This window comes from Mytilus galloprovincialis, chromosome 8 (genome assembly GCF_965363235.1).
Source record: "Mytilus galloprovincialis chromosome 8, xbMytGall1.hap1.1, whole genome shotgun sequence".
In the NCBI taxonomy this organism is placed as follows: Eukaryota; Metazoa; Mollusca; class Bivalvia; order Mytilida; family Mytilidae; genus Mytilus; species Mytilus galloprovincialis.
In genome coordinates, this window is record NC_134845.1 from 86913827 (window position 1) to 86934497 (window position 20671).

A 20671-nucleotide genomic window follows, 5' to 3' on the forward strand; every position below is an offset into this window, starting at 1 on the left:
AAAAATTGTCTTAGTCGTGTGATATGAATTTCGTTATCAACTGCTTCCGGTTTACATCAACATACAAACAAAGGAACATTACGAATAAAAGCAAATTGTACAAAAACATTAATACTAAGTAAACACAAGAAACATACATGTAGTTAGATAATAATACCCACTTTGCAACTGAGGAAATTGTCGTCAAATAGCGATAAAGTATAAAATATAATTATCCTATCATATGTATGTCTATTCAAGTATGTATTTTCCCGGTTTTGGGTGAACTATAATTGCTAATAACCATGACTATTCAACTTTGATGAATCGTTTTCTCGATAGCAATCACACCACACTATATATACATGAACTACAACAAAGAAGATGTAAATCTAAACAATATACCTTTTTAGTTAAAACATTATTTGACTTTAACGATAGTCAAATGTGAATATGGTCCAACATTCATGAACATACCATTTGTTTGTATCCAAACGTTAACGTTCACTTGAAGCTCTAATAATATGATAATGGACGAGGAACACCACCATTGTTTGGATTGGTACTTATATGACGTTTGTATCCAACATTGTCCAAACGCTATCATTCCCTTGAAGCTCTAATGATATGATGATGGACGAGGAACGCCACCATTGTTTGGATTGATACCTATATGACGTTTGTATCCAACATTGTCCAAACGCTATCATTCACTTGAAGCTCCAATGATATGATAATGGACGAGGAACGCCACCATTGTTTGGATTGATACTTATATGACGTTTGTAGCCAACATTGTCCAAACTCTATCGTTCACTTGAGGCTCTAATGATATGATAATGGACGAGGAACGCCACCATTGTTTGGATTGATACTTATATGACGTTTGTATCCAACATTGTCCAAACGCTATCATTCCCTTGAAGCTCCAATGATATGATAATGAACGAGGAACGCCACCATTGTTTGGATTGATACTTATATGACGTTTGTATTCAACATTGTCCAAACGCAATCATTCACTTAAAGCTCCAATGATATGATAAAGGACGAGGAGCGCCACCATTGTTTGGATTGATACTTAATGACGTTTGTAGCCACCATTGTCCAAACTCTATCGTTCACCTGAGGCTCTAATGATATGATAATGGACGAGGAACGCCACCATTGTTTGGATTGATATTTAATGACGTTTGTAGCCAAACTCTATCGTTCACTTGAAGCTCTAATAATATAATAATGGATGAGGAACGCCACCCTGGTTTGGATTGATATTTTATGACGTTGCAAAAAGTTTACCATTCACATACATGTAAAATTCTCCAGCGTTTGTATCCGTCAAGATCGTAACGGAAAAAAGTACAAACCCCCATGTTAACATATAAACTTCCGGTTTTCTTAAACACGGTCATATCATCCATTCCAATGCTGAACTTTACGTTGCTAAATTGCTACATGCTTCCAGCAATTAAGCGTACATATGATGGAAGGAATGCTGGCATGGAAACTTTAATTAGTATAATTTGATATAGTATGAGCTCATCAGTAATCGTTCTATTAGAACTAACCAAACAATGTTTGTCCCTCGATAGGGGGTACCAATAATTCTTCGATAAACAAATATAGTGGAGCATTTAAAACGTTATCAAATTATTTCACTTTGAACGTGTTGAATGTTTTCAGCTAACGTGATTTGTTAACAAATGTTCCTTTTCGAGAAAAAAAAAAAAAAAAACGATTCATGACACAAGTGATGGTACATCGGGGATCTCCATGGATGGAGCTTTTACGCTGGAGGATCTTTAACCATAGCAAAACCCCGCGTCTCCGTGGTGGCGTGACCAAAAGTATGTCATTCCATCATTCTCATGTTAGGAATGGTCTTCATTATTATGTAATCATCAATTTGAAATGGTCTGAAAAATCAAAGACATTTTTAACCCCGCCACAGTATGTATGTATGTGCCTGTACCAACTCAGGAGCCTGTAATTCAGTGGTTGTCGTTTGTTACTGTGTTAAACGTTAAACCCGCTGCATTCGTTTGCACCTGTTCAGCAGTTTTCGTTTGTTGATGTTGTTCATCAGTGTTTCTCGTTTCTCATTTTTATATACATTAAACCATTGGTTTTTAGTTTTGAATTGTTTTAAACTAGTAATTTGTAGGGTCCTTATATCTTGCTGTTCAGTGTGACCAAATGCTCCGAGTTGAAGACTACGCTTTTACCAATAATGTTTGCTTTTAAAAGTGTGACTTAGATGGAGAGTTTTCTCTTTGGCAATCATAACACATCTTCTTAGTATTTCCATTTGAATTGTTTTACTTTTGTCATGTCGGGGTATTTTATACCTAGTCGTACGGTATTGGAACTGTGCATTGTGGAAGACCTATAATTGCTTTTATTTACGTCATTTGAAAATTGGTTGGATGTTGACTCATTGGTAATCTTATCATATCGTTTGATTTCTTATATAATTATATATATATAATAGATATATATATATATATATAGAAGCCAAGTCAAGTTTAGAAAGCACTAAATGAAGGCAACAGTAGTATACCGCTGTTCTAAATTCATAATCGATAGAGAAAAAAAAAACATACCAGTGTAAAACAACCGAGGGAAACACATCAAACACAAGAGTACTACGACACAACAGAAACACAACATCAAAATGTAACACAAACAGAAACCAACTATAATATAACAATGCCCATTTCCCTGACTTGGTGCAGGTCATTTTAAAATGAAAATGGTGGGTTGAACCTGGTTTTGTGGCATGCCAAACCTCCCGCATTAATGGCAATGTTAATTATAACATCAAAATGACAACCCTAAACGACAGGACTACAATACAAACAAAAGGGATAAAATACAAGACAGAGAAATAAACAAATAACAGCAAACAAAAGGAACCAGGTTAAAAAAATCAATACGCCAGACGTACTTTACGTCTACACAAGACTAACCAGTGACGCTCAGAAAGCCAAAACAAGTACAAAGTTGATTAGTACTGAGGACCAGTATTTCTAAACAGTACTTAACATTTTCTATAAACTAGACCTACTCAGCATACTATGATAAGCGTGTGTTTTACAGAGAATGGAAATAGAAACTTGTGACCCGCATTTGTTTTTCCTCATGATTTATGAATTTCAAACGGCGTTATACTACTGTTGCCTTTTATCACATTAGCAACATACGATTGACCTCAATAACGACTGATTGTCTAAATCACGTCAAATATTAAACAATGTCCTTTTTTGAGATAATCCACGTTTGCAACATAAGAATGTACAGTATACGTTGCAATCGACATATCGCCATCCATCATACACAATAAGTGACGTAATGATATAACTTGTTCTAACCATTATACACAAAAGGTGACGAAAGAATATTAACTGGTATTATCTATCATACACAAGAAATGACGTAAGAATGTAACTGGTATTATCGATCAATCAAATATAAAAAAAATCAACATGGGGTATGATTGTCAATAAGACAACTCTCCACAAGAGACCAAATCGACAGAAATTAACTATATGTCACCGAACGGCCTTCAACCATGAACAAAACCCAAACTGCATAGTCCGCTATAAAAGGTCCCAAATTGAAAATTTAAAATAATTCAACCGCGAAAACTAACGACTAATTTATATTAAGAAAAATGAAAAAAAAAAAAAAAAACGCTAGCAGTGATATTATGATATAACTTGTACTATCCACTATACTCATAAGGCATACATTTTATGTCAGAGAGGCTTCAGTCATCTCTCTTTATTCACAATTGCATCAATTCATTTATTGTTTATTGGGTTTTAATGCAACTTTTAGCCATCTTATATGATATATGGCTAGTTTTTTTTATTGGTGGATACAGTCGGAATTCCCGGAAAGAACTATCGACTTTCTACAGGAAAGCTGGCAAGTCTAATCAGTAAAGTTTTGAGTCAAACGAAGTTTTTCGGCGATCGGCCTCATAACCTCAGATTTGACAGGCCAAATATCAATAAAGACGACGTATTATGACCTCGATCACTGTTAGAATTGGATTAAGATATGGCATTCTCGAAGTGACAAACTCCAACATAAAGGACGTAGCAATTGACAAACAATAAACCTTACTTACAAAAATTTCGAGATAAACCTTTCTTATCTTTCTTTTTTGGTTTTGATTTATCCGTGTAGTTTCCTAACGTTTTGATGTCGAAAGTTATCTGAGAAGCAATTGGCATACACACAATACCAATACTATACAATTTATTTAATTATTTTATAAAAATTATGGTTGCAGATCTTTGCACAAAGTGTTGTCTTCTGTCAGCCTCAAAGTAAGGCTATCTTTAAGGTTTTCTGAAATGATAAGGTAGTATAGTTAACATATATTATAAAAAGGACCAACAGTATATAAAATTCAGGGAATTTTTTTCTTTTGATAAAGCAAAGATCAAGCATTTTGTTAGCTGGTATTTCTTGAATATATAGACATGCATAAGAAGTTCAAGAAAATTATTTTTATATGCACACTCAGACTATATAGAAAATGCCTGTCATGAATTCATAATCATATCTATGTAAAATTGTACATGTAGTGGACATGCACATACAGCTCCATTCCCAATCACACTCGCAATGATTAAAAAAGACAAAGAAAATCTAATAATTAACAAATATCACGATGCCATTAAGGGGAATTTGTAAAATATGTATTTTATTTAAAATGATTACCTTAGAACTTTGCAATATCGTTTTTATTTTAGGGCTTCATTTGTTATTTTCAATTCTATATACCATTTGAATGAAATACCCGATTCTGCTAATAATCAAAGACAAAGTGATTGTACATCAATTAGAAAATATGATCGATAAGTTAAAGGCTTTAAAAGGTTTGTTTAAAAATATCTCCAACTATGAAAACCACGGTTCAGAAAAATGGAGTCTAACAATGATTTTAAATGGATTAGTAATATCTAAAATCACAACACGAATATAATTCAACAAGTGACAATAGTGAATGATGTTCTGAGATCAAGCTTTTTTTTTAGAATAGGGTTCCTTTCCCTTATCTTAGTGACTATAACATTTTCTGCATACTGTTAAATTCACTGTACACTGTGTATCATGATAATGTTAATAGTTATCAAATGTACCAGGCTTATAATTAAATACACCAGGCGCGCGTTTTGTCTACAAAAGACTCATAAGTGTCGCTAGGATAAAAATAGTTAGTAGTATACTGATCATAGTTCATATCTACATATACACGTACATGAAGACAAACAACAGTAGTATACCGATGTTTAAAACTCATATATCGATAGAAAAAAAAATCCGGGTCACAAACCAAAACCGAGGGAAACGGATTTAATATAAGGGGACAATGACAATGACGACACAACATTTAAATGTTACACACACCGAAACGAACTAACATTAGACAAAATATTAACGTGTGTTTAGTAATCTTTAGAATAATAACTATCGTGACGTTATAGATCAAACAAAAGTGATACATCATGAACTTAACTGAAGAAACATATTCTTTCTTTGTTAACTCAAACGTACGTGCAACATATCGATCCACAACACCCTTCCGCATGTTCATTATCCCCAAAGTCACAGAATCCAAATTTAGGACAATACCCCGCACAGGTTGGAATGCCTGTAAAATCATGAAATAAGGTTATAGTGCATATATTAGCAACATTAAATACAATTGTTATTCAAATTTTAGCACAAAACGTTTTACTGTTGTTTGTCTTTTATTTATTTCTCTACTGTTAAGTCTAAAGGTATTTGATTTTCTTCTCATGCATTTTCTTTTTGTTAACTACATTGATCTGACGACAGTATATCATTTGATTACAGGCTCTCAGCTAATTAAATCGTGTATCTAACTAAATATAATAATAATACTACTAACATCAAATTTTACTGTACCAGATTCCCATTCAATCAATGTCTGCTCGACGATTTTTTTAGAACAATAGATTTGAAACTCGAAAATTTATAATGGTTTTGAAGAGCTAATTTAATCGAAAAGAAATCATAATAAAGTCTAATTCAGAAATAAACTATGCATAAGGTAGTTATGTATACATTATATATTTATTTTATAAAGTATAATAAAATAATCATAATAGTACTGAAGTACTGGGCTACTGGGCAGAGAAATCCTCGTGGAATAACCGTCAATCAGGATGTGTATCGTACAATTACGATTTTACTTTCGTTTTACTTGAATATTTGGTAATACAAATGTCCTCCATACTATGCTCTAAACCATGTAAAAGCAGAAAAACATCGTTCAAGACCGATAGTTAATCTCAGTTAAGGACCTAAATATCGCCCCCTGTCAATTATCAATTGGAATGAGTGTCGTAATATCATCCACGACTCACTCCGTACTTATGGTTTGAAATTGATAAAAGGGGAAAAAGCTAACAGAACATCTTTGGACTCTTTTTTTTAATTCAGTAATGAATATAGTTGATACACGTATTCAATATTTTTAAGTACATTTTACTTTTACATTGTTTTTAATAACAACCATAATAAACCTATTTCTCGTATCAAACATAAACTAAAAGAACTAGCCGAGGAATTCGTTTTTGTCCTGGCCGATAAAGTTGCTAATAATATTAGTAGTGTTTGGCGTAAATTTTATGTTGAGGTTCTGAAAAAAGAAATCACCAATTCACTAACATTCCAACTGACTCATAGTTAAGGTTCTGAAAAAAGAAATCACCAATTCACCAACATTCCAACTGACTCATAGTTGAGGTTCTGAAAAAAGAAATCACCAATTCACCAACATTCCAACTGACTCTATTTTCAGAAAACGACATCTGTAACAAACATAAACTTTTAGCTACCTCTTTACTAGCAGAACCAAATACAATTTGCATTTAAATAATGATTGAGCAATACACATAATAAATTAAGTTTCTTATATATATCGTAGCTAGTGCCCCTTTAATTTTCTTGTCTGTTGCATAAGAAACAAAATATGTTTCATTAATGAGGTTCGATCAGAACAACAGTTGCTATATATTCATTTTTTACTTTTGCAACTATTTGTGGAATATGGAATGATTTAAGACTTTTTATCTGACATATTTTAATCCAATAGATTTTGGTCAAGATTTTTGATCAATTGCTGGATTTTTTTTTTACAGATTTTTTGATAAGCCAATATTAGCATATTTGGTTTTAGTTTTACTTCCACGTATTTGATACATTTTATTGTTATGACTATTTTTCAATCAAATGTATTCATCTATACACGATTTTCGTCCATTTTTGATAATTATTTGTTGTAGCTATATTACTTACATGGTGGCGGTGTTGGAGTAGGTGTACAACAAAACCTGTTACCACAACAACCGTTTGTATCTTTGGTTCCATCACAGGCTTTACCTTCACTCATACACGTAGAACCAACAGGACATTTGTCTAGGAAAGAAATGATGTGTGATTAACAAATTTTGCGAGTACGAAGTTTATCAACATTGTACAATTTTCGTTTGTATTCATATAATTTAATAATTTAATTTTGGATGTAACGCGTCTTCCGATTCGCTGAAGTCGTTTTGTTTATCAACGCATAGGCATAATTCTGTCATGTTACTGTGACGTCATCTAAGTTTTGTCATGATTTACTCCGGTTTAAAGTGTTATTAAGAATTAAACTATAAGAAATGACTATAGTATTTTCTGCCTATTCGAAATGAAATAAAAAATAAGCTGCAAACTTTTAAATAACATGCTGTAGATTATTGCGTTGCGTTGTGTATTTGATTGTAAGTTAACTAAGGCGTTAAAGATAGAACTACGTCTGCCATTATACGTTTCTATTCAATACAACATAAAGTATCACAATTACGCGACATCACAAAGACAGTGGCCGTACCGCAAAAAGGTACGTTAATATTAGCGAAATTCTTTACAAATGCTATGCGGTTTATTCAGTGTTCACCACAATTTTAATGTTATTTCTTCTTAGACAGAAAAAATAGTACAGTTACTTTAAATATAATACGTTGACACAAGAATGAAAAAAAAAAAAAGTCCGCAACGCAGACGTTTTTCAAAAAAGAAAATCAAATCGATATCTACTGGTGGCATTATTATTGCATGTATAGTGCTATATAATTAACCTATCAAAGATACAGGATCACAATTACGCCATACACGAGGAGTTTCATCTACAAATGATTAACCAGTGACGTGGAATGAAGAAAATGAAAAGGGTTAAAACAAGATTCAGTTGAAGAGCATTGAGAACCAAAAAGGTTTTGTAAAATACCGCTGATCTAGTTGATTTAGAATATTATAAGTATTTTGTAAGAATCAAAGATTGGCAAACTAATAGTTATGTAAGCTAGGTCATAAAATGTCAAATCTATGCTTTGTTTTAAATACATTCGGAATAATTTATGAACGTTTGGACGACACATAATATATCTCGAATGAAAATGTAATGTTTATTGGGTCTCATTTGTATTCATGGCTAGAAGATAGGCTTTACACATCTTGATGGCGGTCGGTATTCAATCCTACGATATGTTTTACTAAAATAAATTCGTTCCTTACCAGTACATTTGCAACATGCCTTTCGACACCTGCACCTGACAGACAGTTTTTCCACATTACCTCCTGATGATGGACATGTATGGGAATTTGAACAATGTCCACCTCGCCTGGTACATACAAAGTTTGGTTCTCCTATAATTTTATAACAAATTATTCTAGAGATAAATAAATCAAACCCTGTTTGAAACCCCATTCAATTTTTAATAAGTAATATATCATATTCCTTGTGAATGGGCCACTGCTATAATTCGCCGTTTCAGAATTTAATGCATTCTAGGTAAAATTTTCAAAAGCATACACTAAAACGTTGTGATTGGGATAACACAATATCAACAATCGAAATCTATCCAATGACAAAGGTTATTTTCATTTTGGTGTACGGACAATGGGATTACCCATAGTCTTTTAGTTTCTGAGAAGGCGAATTAGATAGTCAAGCTATTTACCTTAAGTAAAAAGAAAAGAAAAAAAGAAAAAAAAAGGAAACAACCCACATAATCATTACAGAGAACAATAGTGATTGAATAACACAACAGTAGATTCTTGAAAGACTAGATTATTCCACAAAGAGAAAATAAATTCTAAATGCACTTTGGGCTAAACATTTATGTTGAATAATGTTTTAATACAATAGTGTGTTAGTGTTTCGTAAAGATAGGTTGAAATCAAACTGATAGTCTCAATTCATTAATTGATATTTGAGAAAACTACGAAACAGCACTTTCCTATAAAATAAATTTGTTGGTTTTTGCTAATTTTATCTATCTGTTCTCTTTTAGACCAGACGTAAAAATATTAAAAAACTTGAATCAATAAACAAAAACATTTCACAGAAACGTAACACATTAAAGAACATGAACCCCAAAATATTATTCCTCAAAACTATTTAATTGATAGATGGAACATAAAAGTCTTGTTATATTTTCAGAACGCTATGTACTATTTGTATGTATTCCATATTTTTGTAACAAAGCAAAGACATTCTTAACAAAGACTATTCATGATAGTTGAACTTATATTTGATTTTCAAACTCACTCATTAGTGTATATTCCAATTAATCGATTCACATTAATTTTGTAAAATTCTTTTATCAATATTAATTGTTTACCTTTATACTGGTTAATCATTGTTATTGCAACTACCAAAACGAGCAGAGCAAATTTTCCCATGTTAGCTATATGAAAGATTATTCAGAAAATGCCTATCACGACTATAGCTTTATCTTAAATATCAAAATGAGTCGGATCAATGCACCACTAAAACAATCTGTTTATTGTGAGTTATTGGTCTGGGGTTTTTGATTGGCTAATGTGTGATTAAAAAAGAAATTGCATGTTGATGATGAATGTATGAACGTCCGTATCAATCAAAGGCAAAGGAAGTGGATTTTGTATTTCTAATTATAACATGTATAAAATGAACACATAAAAATAGAAATATTACACTACTTTCTGCAGAGAAAATATTGTTGAACAACAAACGTGATTAACAAAAAAATTGCACTATGATGATGGATGTATGAACGTCCGTGACAACCAAAGGCAAAGGACGTGGATTATGTACTTCTAATTATATAATGAACACATAAAAATAGAAATATAACACTACCTTCTGCAGAGAAAATATTTGTGAACAGCAACATATGTTTACGATAATAAAATCATTATTTCTAAAAGCAACATCTGGTCAAATATCATCTACATGTAATGCATTTTACAAGGAGTGTATAGCATGTACAGTAAATATTTTACAATGGTATGTGTAATATTATAATTGAATAAAAAAAAATCGACGGAAAAACAAAACAGAAAAGCTGAATTGTTACCGCAAACTCAAGAACATATATGTCCATGCAGAATGTTTAAAATGTTTATGGTTTTTGTAAACAACCTCATTCGTAATTTTTCATTCAGTTTTTTTTTCTGATCCTGTAAAACTAAATAAAAGTTGGGAACATTTGAATCCACCAGAAAACATCATTGTATAAAAACCCAAGAAAAGTAGTTGTTTCCTGTTTTTACCACTTTTTCTCTAACAGAATGGAATCAAATATCTCCAGTTTTTCTTTTGCTATCAAACTATTATATATTCGTGTTTCAAAATATCATTGACAGTTTCAAAAATTCTTTCATCTAAAGTAACACTTTTAATTTTAAAGGTCGATGCCACTGTTTGTGGACGTTTCGTACACGAGGGTATCAACAGCCCAACAGTCAGCACTTCGGTGTTGACATGAATATCATTAAGGTGGTCATTTTTGTAAATTTATCTGTTTACAAATCTTTGAATTTTTTGAAAAATTAAGGATTTTCTTATCCCAGGAGTAGATTACCTTAACCGTATTTGGCACAACTTTTTGGAATTTTGGATCCTCATTGCTCTTCAACTTTGTACTTGTTTGGCATTTAAACTATGTTGATGATATGAGCGTCACTGATGAGTCTTATGTAGACAAAACGCGCATCTGGCGTACTAAATCATAATCCTGGTAGCTTTGGTAACTGTTATTAGTGCTGGATATTTTAAACTTATCCATATTAAACATTTAATGGCTATGAGACTTTGTTGAATATATCATGTACTTTTATATTTTTCTTTTTGTTAGTAAAAATCACATTTTTGTCTACCTTCCTTCAATTCCAAGTCCAAGAGTAATATGTTGATAAACCAATGGTGCACTAGTAGAAGCAATTGCTCTTTGTTTTCTTAGTTAAATCAACAGAAAGGTTGACCGATTCAGCTTGTTGTTCTCAAGCTGAAGTTGCCAGTAATAGTTCAAGATCTAGATCTGCATCTCTCATTCGATATTTCTATAAAAAAATAATCATGAAATGATCATCATGATCATTGGTGCAAATAGAAACATCTTTACACAAATTTGTTTGTTGGTTTAGCATGTTTAGTGACACTGTCATCATATTATAAAGGTTCAATCATTTTATATGATGCCCCAATTACATATCATATGAAGTTATAAAGGGACAAATCTGAAGAATGTTAAAAGTGACGCTACCCATATTTGTACTTGATGTGAGTTTTGCGAAAATTTGTATTGAGTATGAGTTTCATAACATTTGGTGGAGGCAAACTTAGTTTAAAAACTGAGAGAAAATTAATCGGCGATTCTTCTATTTGTAAAGGGGTATTACTCATAGTTTCCGTGCTTAAACACAAGTTATATGACCAAGACGTGATACATTCTTCTCTACAAGCAAACAGAATCCAACTGAATTTTTCAAAAAATTAAGCTTCATGCTTGTATTCTCAAAAGTTTATTATGCAGGCTGAAATCAAAAACAGTAAAAGTGACAATACCGAAATTCAAACTCGATCTTTACTCTGTGGTAATGATCATTGGGTATACGTTTCATAACATTTGGTTGAGGCTACCTTTAGTAAGATAACCTAAACGAATAAGCAACTGCGCCATGACCAGATTACACGCCTGTCACGTTTTCAAAGAAGAAAGTTATATAGTTTTGCAACGTCATTTCAGAAATTTGGAAAATCTAAAGGGACATTATCTTGAAAGATATAAACCAGACACAAAGTTTAACGGTATTGTTAGAAAACTGAAAAATCACCCCTTTTATCAATAAAATCCCATTACTCGTAAATATTAAATATAAGAATTTGTAAAAAAACATAAGGGAGCTTATGTCAATAGATATATATAATTCACTAAAGTTTCATGAGAACTACTGAATGCATTTTGAATTGTTATCTGAAAACTAGAAAAGTCTCATTTTTAATGAATAATAGTCCATATGCAAACATAAAATATCAAATTTATAAAAATCAAAAGGAAGCTCATGTCAATGAATAAAAACAACTCACCAAAGTTTCTTTCAAATTTGTGAAAGGGAGCTCTCGTCTATAGAGACAATGACAATTAAAACCAAGGAGTAAACAAAGACTCAAAAACCAAAGGACATTTACACATCAACAGATATACACAATTCGCGTAAGTTTTATGAAATTAGTGAAAGATTTTTTTCTGTGAATGTCTGACATGTTGACGACGGATGGAGGGACAACGGTATTACTAATTGTACATGTCTGACATGTTAACGACGAATGGAAGGGCAACGGTATACCAATATGTCCCCTAAACAATGTATACCAATTCAAAAATTATTTCATTTGAAAGGGGTATAACTCTAAAACAGTAATAATGATACAACTAAAAATTGATCTGTATTTCGTAGTGATAAGCAATGTATATAACATTCATAACATTTACTCGAACATAACAAGTTTTAATGCGATTTTTAGATAATGATAATGGTGATCTCGGCTTGGGGTCCAGTTTCTCGTAACAGACCCCATATCAATAATTTCGGACAAAATATGTTTACTTACCGAGTTCATATAGTTTTAAGATTCCATATTGTTTTCGTGTCACCAGTATTTATCTTTTTGACAGGTATTTAGAACCATTTTCAACATGTATCAGGCTCACAGCTGGTACTTCTTGACCCGACCTCTTCTTTTAATCGGTTACTTGTCTTTTAACTGCCCTGGATATCATGCACATAGCCTCATTTGCCTTTCTTCATTTTGCTTGGGTAATTGTTGGGAATGTGTTCAACATTACGAAAAATTCTGACATTTTTAAAATATCAGTTAAAATTATCAAAATATACGATTGACGAAATGATTTCATCTTCATAAGTTCAGTACAGCCCTGTTTTCAACAGTCTTATTCAAGGCAAAACCTCAGGCGGAAAACAAAACACATAATGTTGTGTTTATAGTACTTCGGAATACATGTTTTCATAGTCTCACATGTGGAATCGATTTCTGTAGACATACAAAAACGTTTGTGTTTTCTTGTCTGAAGAGTTATTCAGGGGAAGCTACTCTTGTTACACAGGGGTGACTAAAATGTTTCCTTTTTATTGAGATTTTAGAAGTCATCAGTTGTTATTAACAATTTGAGAACATGTATTGTTTTTGAGAGAACAATTAAGCATTTTCAGAGATAAAATGCATTAGTTTTGATTTCAGTATTCAATTTGTAACAATATTGAAAACAGTAATTTCGAGTAAAAGACATGGTTTTGAAAAATTGAATTATGCAAAATTTCTAATATACCCCTCTCATTTTTTGATTTTTGATTGATCAATAGTTACTATTCAATGATTATTTTAGCCATATCGGGAACACAGAGATTGAAATTTTTGAAAGCGTTCAAAACAGGAAAAATGGGGCTCCAAATATATCATGTACATGAGGAATTTGACATTTTTTAGGGGGAGGGGGTCTTGACATAACTGTTCCTAAATGCATTTTTCAAATATGAAAACAATGAAAAGTGACAGTTTTTGTTTTTCTTTATTAATATAATTGATTTTTCAAATCATGTACATTTTGCAGCTGAAAGTGTAACATATTTTTCACTTTGTTAATATAATTGATTATGCACATTGTAAATGTCTTGATGTTGTTCGTTGTAACATCTTTCTTACTTCGTTATCAATATATTAATTATGATTTCATCAGCGAAATTTCACATGTATTTTCCACTGAAAATATAAATTATATATATGTTAGTTATTATCTTCAAATTTCTAGTTTTTATAGACGTATAAATGAGGGTACTTTTTATATGGCCTTCCAAATACCGTTTCGATCCCTAACATCACTGAAGAGACATTTATTGTCGAAATCCGGATCTGGTGTACTAAAAAAATATTGACACCGTATGTTTGTGGCATAACATCGTGGCCACAAGTTAATTTTTTTTTCTGTTTAGTATTAAATTTATATTAAGATCCATTTTGTTACATCTTGTGATCAATTTTATTTGGCAATCGCCAATGGCAGTCAGCAGGGTTAAAGAACATCAGTTGTTCGACCTGTTAGTCAAATACGTTTTGTTTAAATATACTTTTTCACTTTTTTGGTCTTTTGGAAAATGTTGTTTGTGCTGTTTTTAGACTCTTCTACAACGAAATTTGTTTTACATGCACACGTATAAAAATTGCGGTTTTTATCCAACGCAATCATAGGTTTGAACGTAGTTTTCAATTTAGACTCGTTTATATATATATATGTATGCATATGGCATATTAAATTATCTGCATGTCAAATCAAATTGGAAAACCAAGCGATATAACGGTATTCGTATTAACAGATATGTAGTTAAATTAAATTTCACAACGATTCTTTTAAAGATCTAGAAAGTCGTCTTGGTTGAACTTCCAAGGACACATACATATACACATGATATACTTATGAAATGTTCTAAATAAGAAGTGTTGTATAGGTGAACCTGGAAATACAAATAAATGGTAAGGACCTTGTTTCGTTATCAAGTAGTATGTGTAATGTTATTAACATACACAGACGATGTTGTGTGGAGCTTTGACGTATTTGAAGATCGGCGTGGATATGTTTTTATAGATCGGTTAGGTTTGATTTACATCAAAACCTCAAGATTTCAAAATTTCTCGCAGACTATCCACAGTTTGACTGTCCCTCTAGTATCTTTCGCCCCTCTTTTACTTTTCCTTAAGCTAATTGGATGGCATAATCCTCGACTTATTATATTCGTATTTGTGGTGTTTCAAATTAACGGATTTCTGCCTTCATATAAAACATGTCGCCGACAATTTTTATTGACAAAGTAAAGATCATTATTATTAAAATGGCCAGCTGAACTGTATTAGAATATGGAGCAAGAATAGGGAGAATGTGGATGTTTACACTTCAAGTCGTAATTGAACATATTCCTTTTAATTGGCCTGGTATAGGTATAAGATACGATAAATAAAGAGTGTACCCCAATGAAGTGAAGTGTGTTAAAGGGAACGGATTCATGAAAGGGATATTAGCTCTGTTGATGTAGGGTACAGACCTCATACCTCTCATTCTGTGTTCCCTCCTTTATGGTTTAATACAATAATATATTAGACATTGATGGGACATTTCTTTCACAATATTTCAATATTATATCTTATCATACATATAAATATGTTCCGTTTGAGGAATATGTAGAATATGGTTTACAGAAACTGTGGTATTTAATTTCTTTATTAGTTTAATAATTTATCACGATATTGATATAATACTTTGATGGATTCAAATGAAAAATCAAATTAAAGTACTTGGTGATGTTAGCTAATTATGCAACACTTTTTGTTTTGTTAATATAATTGATTATGCAAGTTATGTATTTCTTGATGTTGTACGTGTAACATCTTTCTTACTTAGTCATCAATATACTTATTATGATTGCATCAGGTACATTTTAGGTATATTTTAGGCATCTCACTCAATCATGAGGTATAACTGTTCTCCTTATAGCTGGGCAGTAAATGTTTTCCTCAAGCTATGTCCTTAGATCGGAATGGTAGAAGGGTTGTTTCGGATGCACTTCCAACAACACTGAATCATATTAACTTGTAGTCTGCGTCGATGAGGCCAGTAGTATGATTGAGAAAAATCCTATGTAGTTGAAGTCAAAGTACCAGAGTCATTTGAGCACTTTATCCTCACGTGCTTGACATCCAGTGCTTCACATGCATGAGAAAAGTTACACTTTGCTTGATGGACATCGGCAATATGTTGCCACTGTTCTCACGTATTCCAATACTTTTAGAATAAACAAGGTTCTGGTGCTTTAACCACTAGAAAGGAATACGTGAGCTCTGCATTAAAAGCGTCATTAGTGAATTATGACAGCCAATTTCAATCAAAGCACTAGAACTGCTCTAAAGTATGAATACGTTACATCGATTTCACTGATGAGGATGCAATTATAAACATGTTAATTTACATAAAATTGGGGTAATAGATAATTTTGTGTGAGATACGGTTTAAATCTTTCATAACATCAGTGTCCACTATTTTTTAAGAAGAACAGACGTACGTACGGATGGACAAGGTAGAATCCGATGCGGCGGGACATAAAACAAGCAGAAGTTTTTTTATACTAAAAATATCCTTACTCAGCCAATTCCCGGCAATCCCTGTGACCTCTGTAAAGACAGGTCGATGTTGTCTGGTCGAGATCGGAATGAGATCAACAAGCATTGCAAATGCTTTCAATTTTCTATAATTTTGCTATTATATACTTTAGACAAAAATTTCCCACAATCGCACAATTTGTTAAAAACCATTTTTGTTCTTTAAATCAATAGAAATATGTAAGTAACATACGCAATTAACACGGATATGTTTATATTAATCACTTTCAGTTAAAGGAAATTAAACAAATAAACATGTCAAATAATTTATAATATTGATCAAGATTGTATAATAAGTAAGTTAAGAATTGTATTCCTGATTGTATTGTGTACTGAAAGAAAATAGAGTAAAACAAATATAACTAAACAGTTATCTAGAATGCACATTGCGACGTGCGATTTACACACCAATAAAAGTATTGGTCACTTTATGCCGTTAAAAAGATAAGTTAAGGTGGTACCTAACACTACAGGGAGATAACCCTGTAAAAACAGCAGAACGTTTTAATGACGTTGTGTTCGTAAGGGAATATTAAGCTTCTCAATGATCAAAATAAGAGTTTGTCAATTTGCTATATAACCGGTGTAATTTTTCTGATTAAACAGTTGGTGCAAATTTTTTGAAATTTTGATATTTTTGTCAAAGGATCAAGGTAAATACTTTGTCAAAATTTTAAGAAAATTAAACGAGCCAAATTAATTTTAGTTAAAGTGTTAGGTACCACCTTAATATACTATGAAATACAGTCAAGCGCCACATATGACTTTTATGACGATGAAACACGCGTCTGTCTTTCGAAGTTATAAGTACGATACCTTACTATTTTCGTCACTAACATGTAAACAGTACCCAAAATGCAAAGTTAAACTGATAACTTTTGCTCAACTCTTTCATAGATACAAAGATGTTATTAGTAAATTTGGCTGTACCTTATCAAAAACGGTATTTCATATCCTCAATTTTACGGTAATATTGTACTTAAAGCGTCGAAATCACTATTTGATCCGTGTAAACTCAACGAACCTTTAAATAAATGTATAAGTAAAGGTTATCTTACCAATATTGTAATTAGATCTTTGAATATAATTTACATTGGCACTAACATCTGATGTGTCGTCAAGAATCAATGATGCAATCAAACTGCAGTCGTTTTTCGAACATGTATGTAAGCAAAGTGGTAACACTATATATTTATTGTATAGCAATAATGTTTCCCAATAAAAAGCAAGATTGAAAAGGGAAAGACCTTACTGTATTTCTTCTGTTTATTATTATTATTATTATTATTATTATTATTATTATTATTATTATTATTATTATTATTATTATTATTATTATTATTATTATTAGGTCTTTCCACCTTTCTGTGGAAAGACCTATTGGATTTCTTCTGATTATTATTATTATTATTATTTTTTTTCTTCCGCCAACTTTTTTTTTCTTAGCAGTTTTTTTGTTTCGCAAGATGTCGCTTAGACATATTGTATATGATATCGAACAGTTATTACGCTTTTGTAACTGACACCGCGTAACCAAAATCTTTTCAATGTAAGAGTTATCTCCCCAAACACTGTTTTTCTTGTGATCGCTTAATATTCGCAACCGTATAAGAAACCGACAAATTTATTTTTCCAAATTGCTCGTTATATCCTCAGGATGTTCTGTTTTATTTTGACCGAAGCTATCCGGAGACTCCATATGAGAGTTACCTCCCCTTTTGTATATGATATAAGTGATTTGCATTTCTAATTGGTAAACCATAAGTGATAGAGACCTAGGGTCTTTTGATTTAAGATCCTTGGTCCAAAAAAATGAAAATTAGGTCAAGGTCAAAGGTCAAGGTCATATTCTAAATTTTGATTTTGGCCTATTTCCACTCATTTTCATTAACCTTATAAGATACTGACAAATTATTTTTACTAAATTGTTAGTTGCGACATGTCGTAACTTATATATTTTGGTTAAAAGGGTGCGTAGACATAAAATGGGAGTTTTTGGCCCTCCTATATTTAGAATTAAACGTAAAGTGATATAACTCATTAACTATACATATTACAGACCTAGGGTCTTTTGATTTGGGGTCCCTGGTTTATGACCTTGAAATATAGGTCAAGGTCATCAGTAAATTTGACGTTCTAGATTTTGACCTTTGCTCAAAATTCATATTTATACATCATTAAGCCATAGGAACTAACATTTTCAACTGAATTTTAATATTTTCATATCAAAATAGATCCTTATTGGTGGAAAGACCTTCAATTGTTCTCTGAACAATTGGTTTTTAACTATTATTTTTTTTCTTCCGCCAACTTTTTTTTCCTTCACAGTTTTTTTGTTTCGCAAGATGTCGCTTAGACATATGGTACATGATATCGAACAGTTATTACACTTTTGTAACTGACACCGCGTAACCAAAATCTTTTCAATGTAAGAGTTATCTCCCCGAACACTGTTTTTCTTGTGATAGCTTAATATTCGCAACCGTATAAGAAACCGACATTTATTTTACCAAATTGCTCGATATATCCTCAGGATGATTTGATTTATTTTGACCGAAGCTATCCGGAGACTCCATATGAGAGTTATTTCCCCTTTTATATTTGATATAAGTGATATGCATTTTTAACTGGAAAACCATAAGTGTTAGAGGCCTAGGGTCTTTTGTTTTGAGGTCCTTGGTCCAAAAAAATGAAAATGAGGTCAAGGTCAAAGGTCAAGGTCATGATTAAAATTTTGATTTTGGCTTGTGATCTCTTATTTTCAGAAATCATATAAGATATTGACAAAATATTTTCATAAAATTGTTAGTTACAACATGTAGTAACACATAAATTTTAGTCGAAAGGGTACGTAGACATTTGACGCGAGTTTTCTCCCTTTTTATATCTAATATCATACGTATGGTAATATAACTCATGAACAATATAAAGTAGAGGACTAGAGTCTTTTGATTTGAGGTCCTTGGTTTATGACCTTGAAATTGAGCTCAAGGTCATATGCTAATTAAACGTTCTAGATTTTGACCTTTGCTTTTACCTCATATGTACACATGATAAAGCCATGGGACTGTTTGCATTAAGTTGTAAGCAATGTGACCTTAAAAAACACAACCGGAAGTGACCTTTTGTAAACCGGAAGTAGCTATTTTTTGCACTAAATCAATGTAAAAGTATATAGAACCATATATTTTTGGAATCAGTGTCAAGTAAACTATCAAACAATACCGGAAGTAAACTTTTTAAACCGGAAGTAAAAGATTATCTCCCTTTTTTTTCCTTTTTTTTTTTTATAGAAACCATATATTTTTGGAATAAGCGTTCAATAAGCTGTCATTTGACGCTTAAATTGACATTTAAAACCAAATTTTAATATTTTCATATAAAAAAAGGTCTTAACTGGTGGAAAGACCATCAATGGTTCTCTGAACGATTGGTTTTTAATTATTATTATTATTATTATTATTCCACCAAACTTTGACGAAGTTAGCAGCCTTAACCGTAAGACGTGTCGCTTTCATGTTCACACTTTGTATCGGTGTCATAAATACCTATCCAGAACTCACCCTGTGAGTCGAAATATTTTGTCGGTTCGGAGTAATCCCTCCGAAACCCAAAAACCTTGTTATCGTTCCAACACCGTAACCGTAATAGGTAGAAAAAAAACAAAGGGTGAAATTTGTTCAGGACCAGACCCTGGTTCTTCGTTACATTTGGATCGAAAAGATTCAACGACTCATTGGTAGTGTTATGCCCCTATTAAAATTAACCGGTGTCGGTTGGCCACCAAAACTCAGAAACCGTAAGTCGTAGACACCTAGGATCTTCACCATTCATCATCAATTCATGTGACTTTGAAAAATACCTCAAGGTCAAATGTGTATGTTGACCTTGACCTTTGACCTAACACCTTCTTATGGGATAATCTCAGCAACCTTAATACTTTCAGAAGTGTTGTATAGTGGAAAATGTTTGGGTCATTAAAGCGCAACTTTGTTACATTTTGACCGAAGAGATTTGACCTTTCTGTAAGGGGCATAACCCCTGTTTTAGGTTTCTGAAAAGAGAAAATCAGCTTTTACTATATAACCAAAGGTCCTAGACCCATGGGGTCTTCAG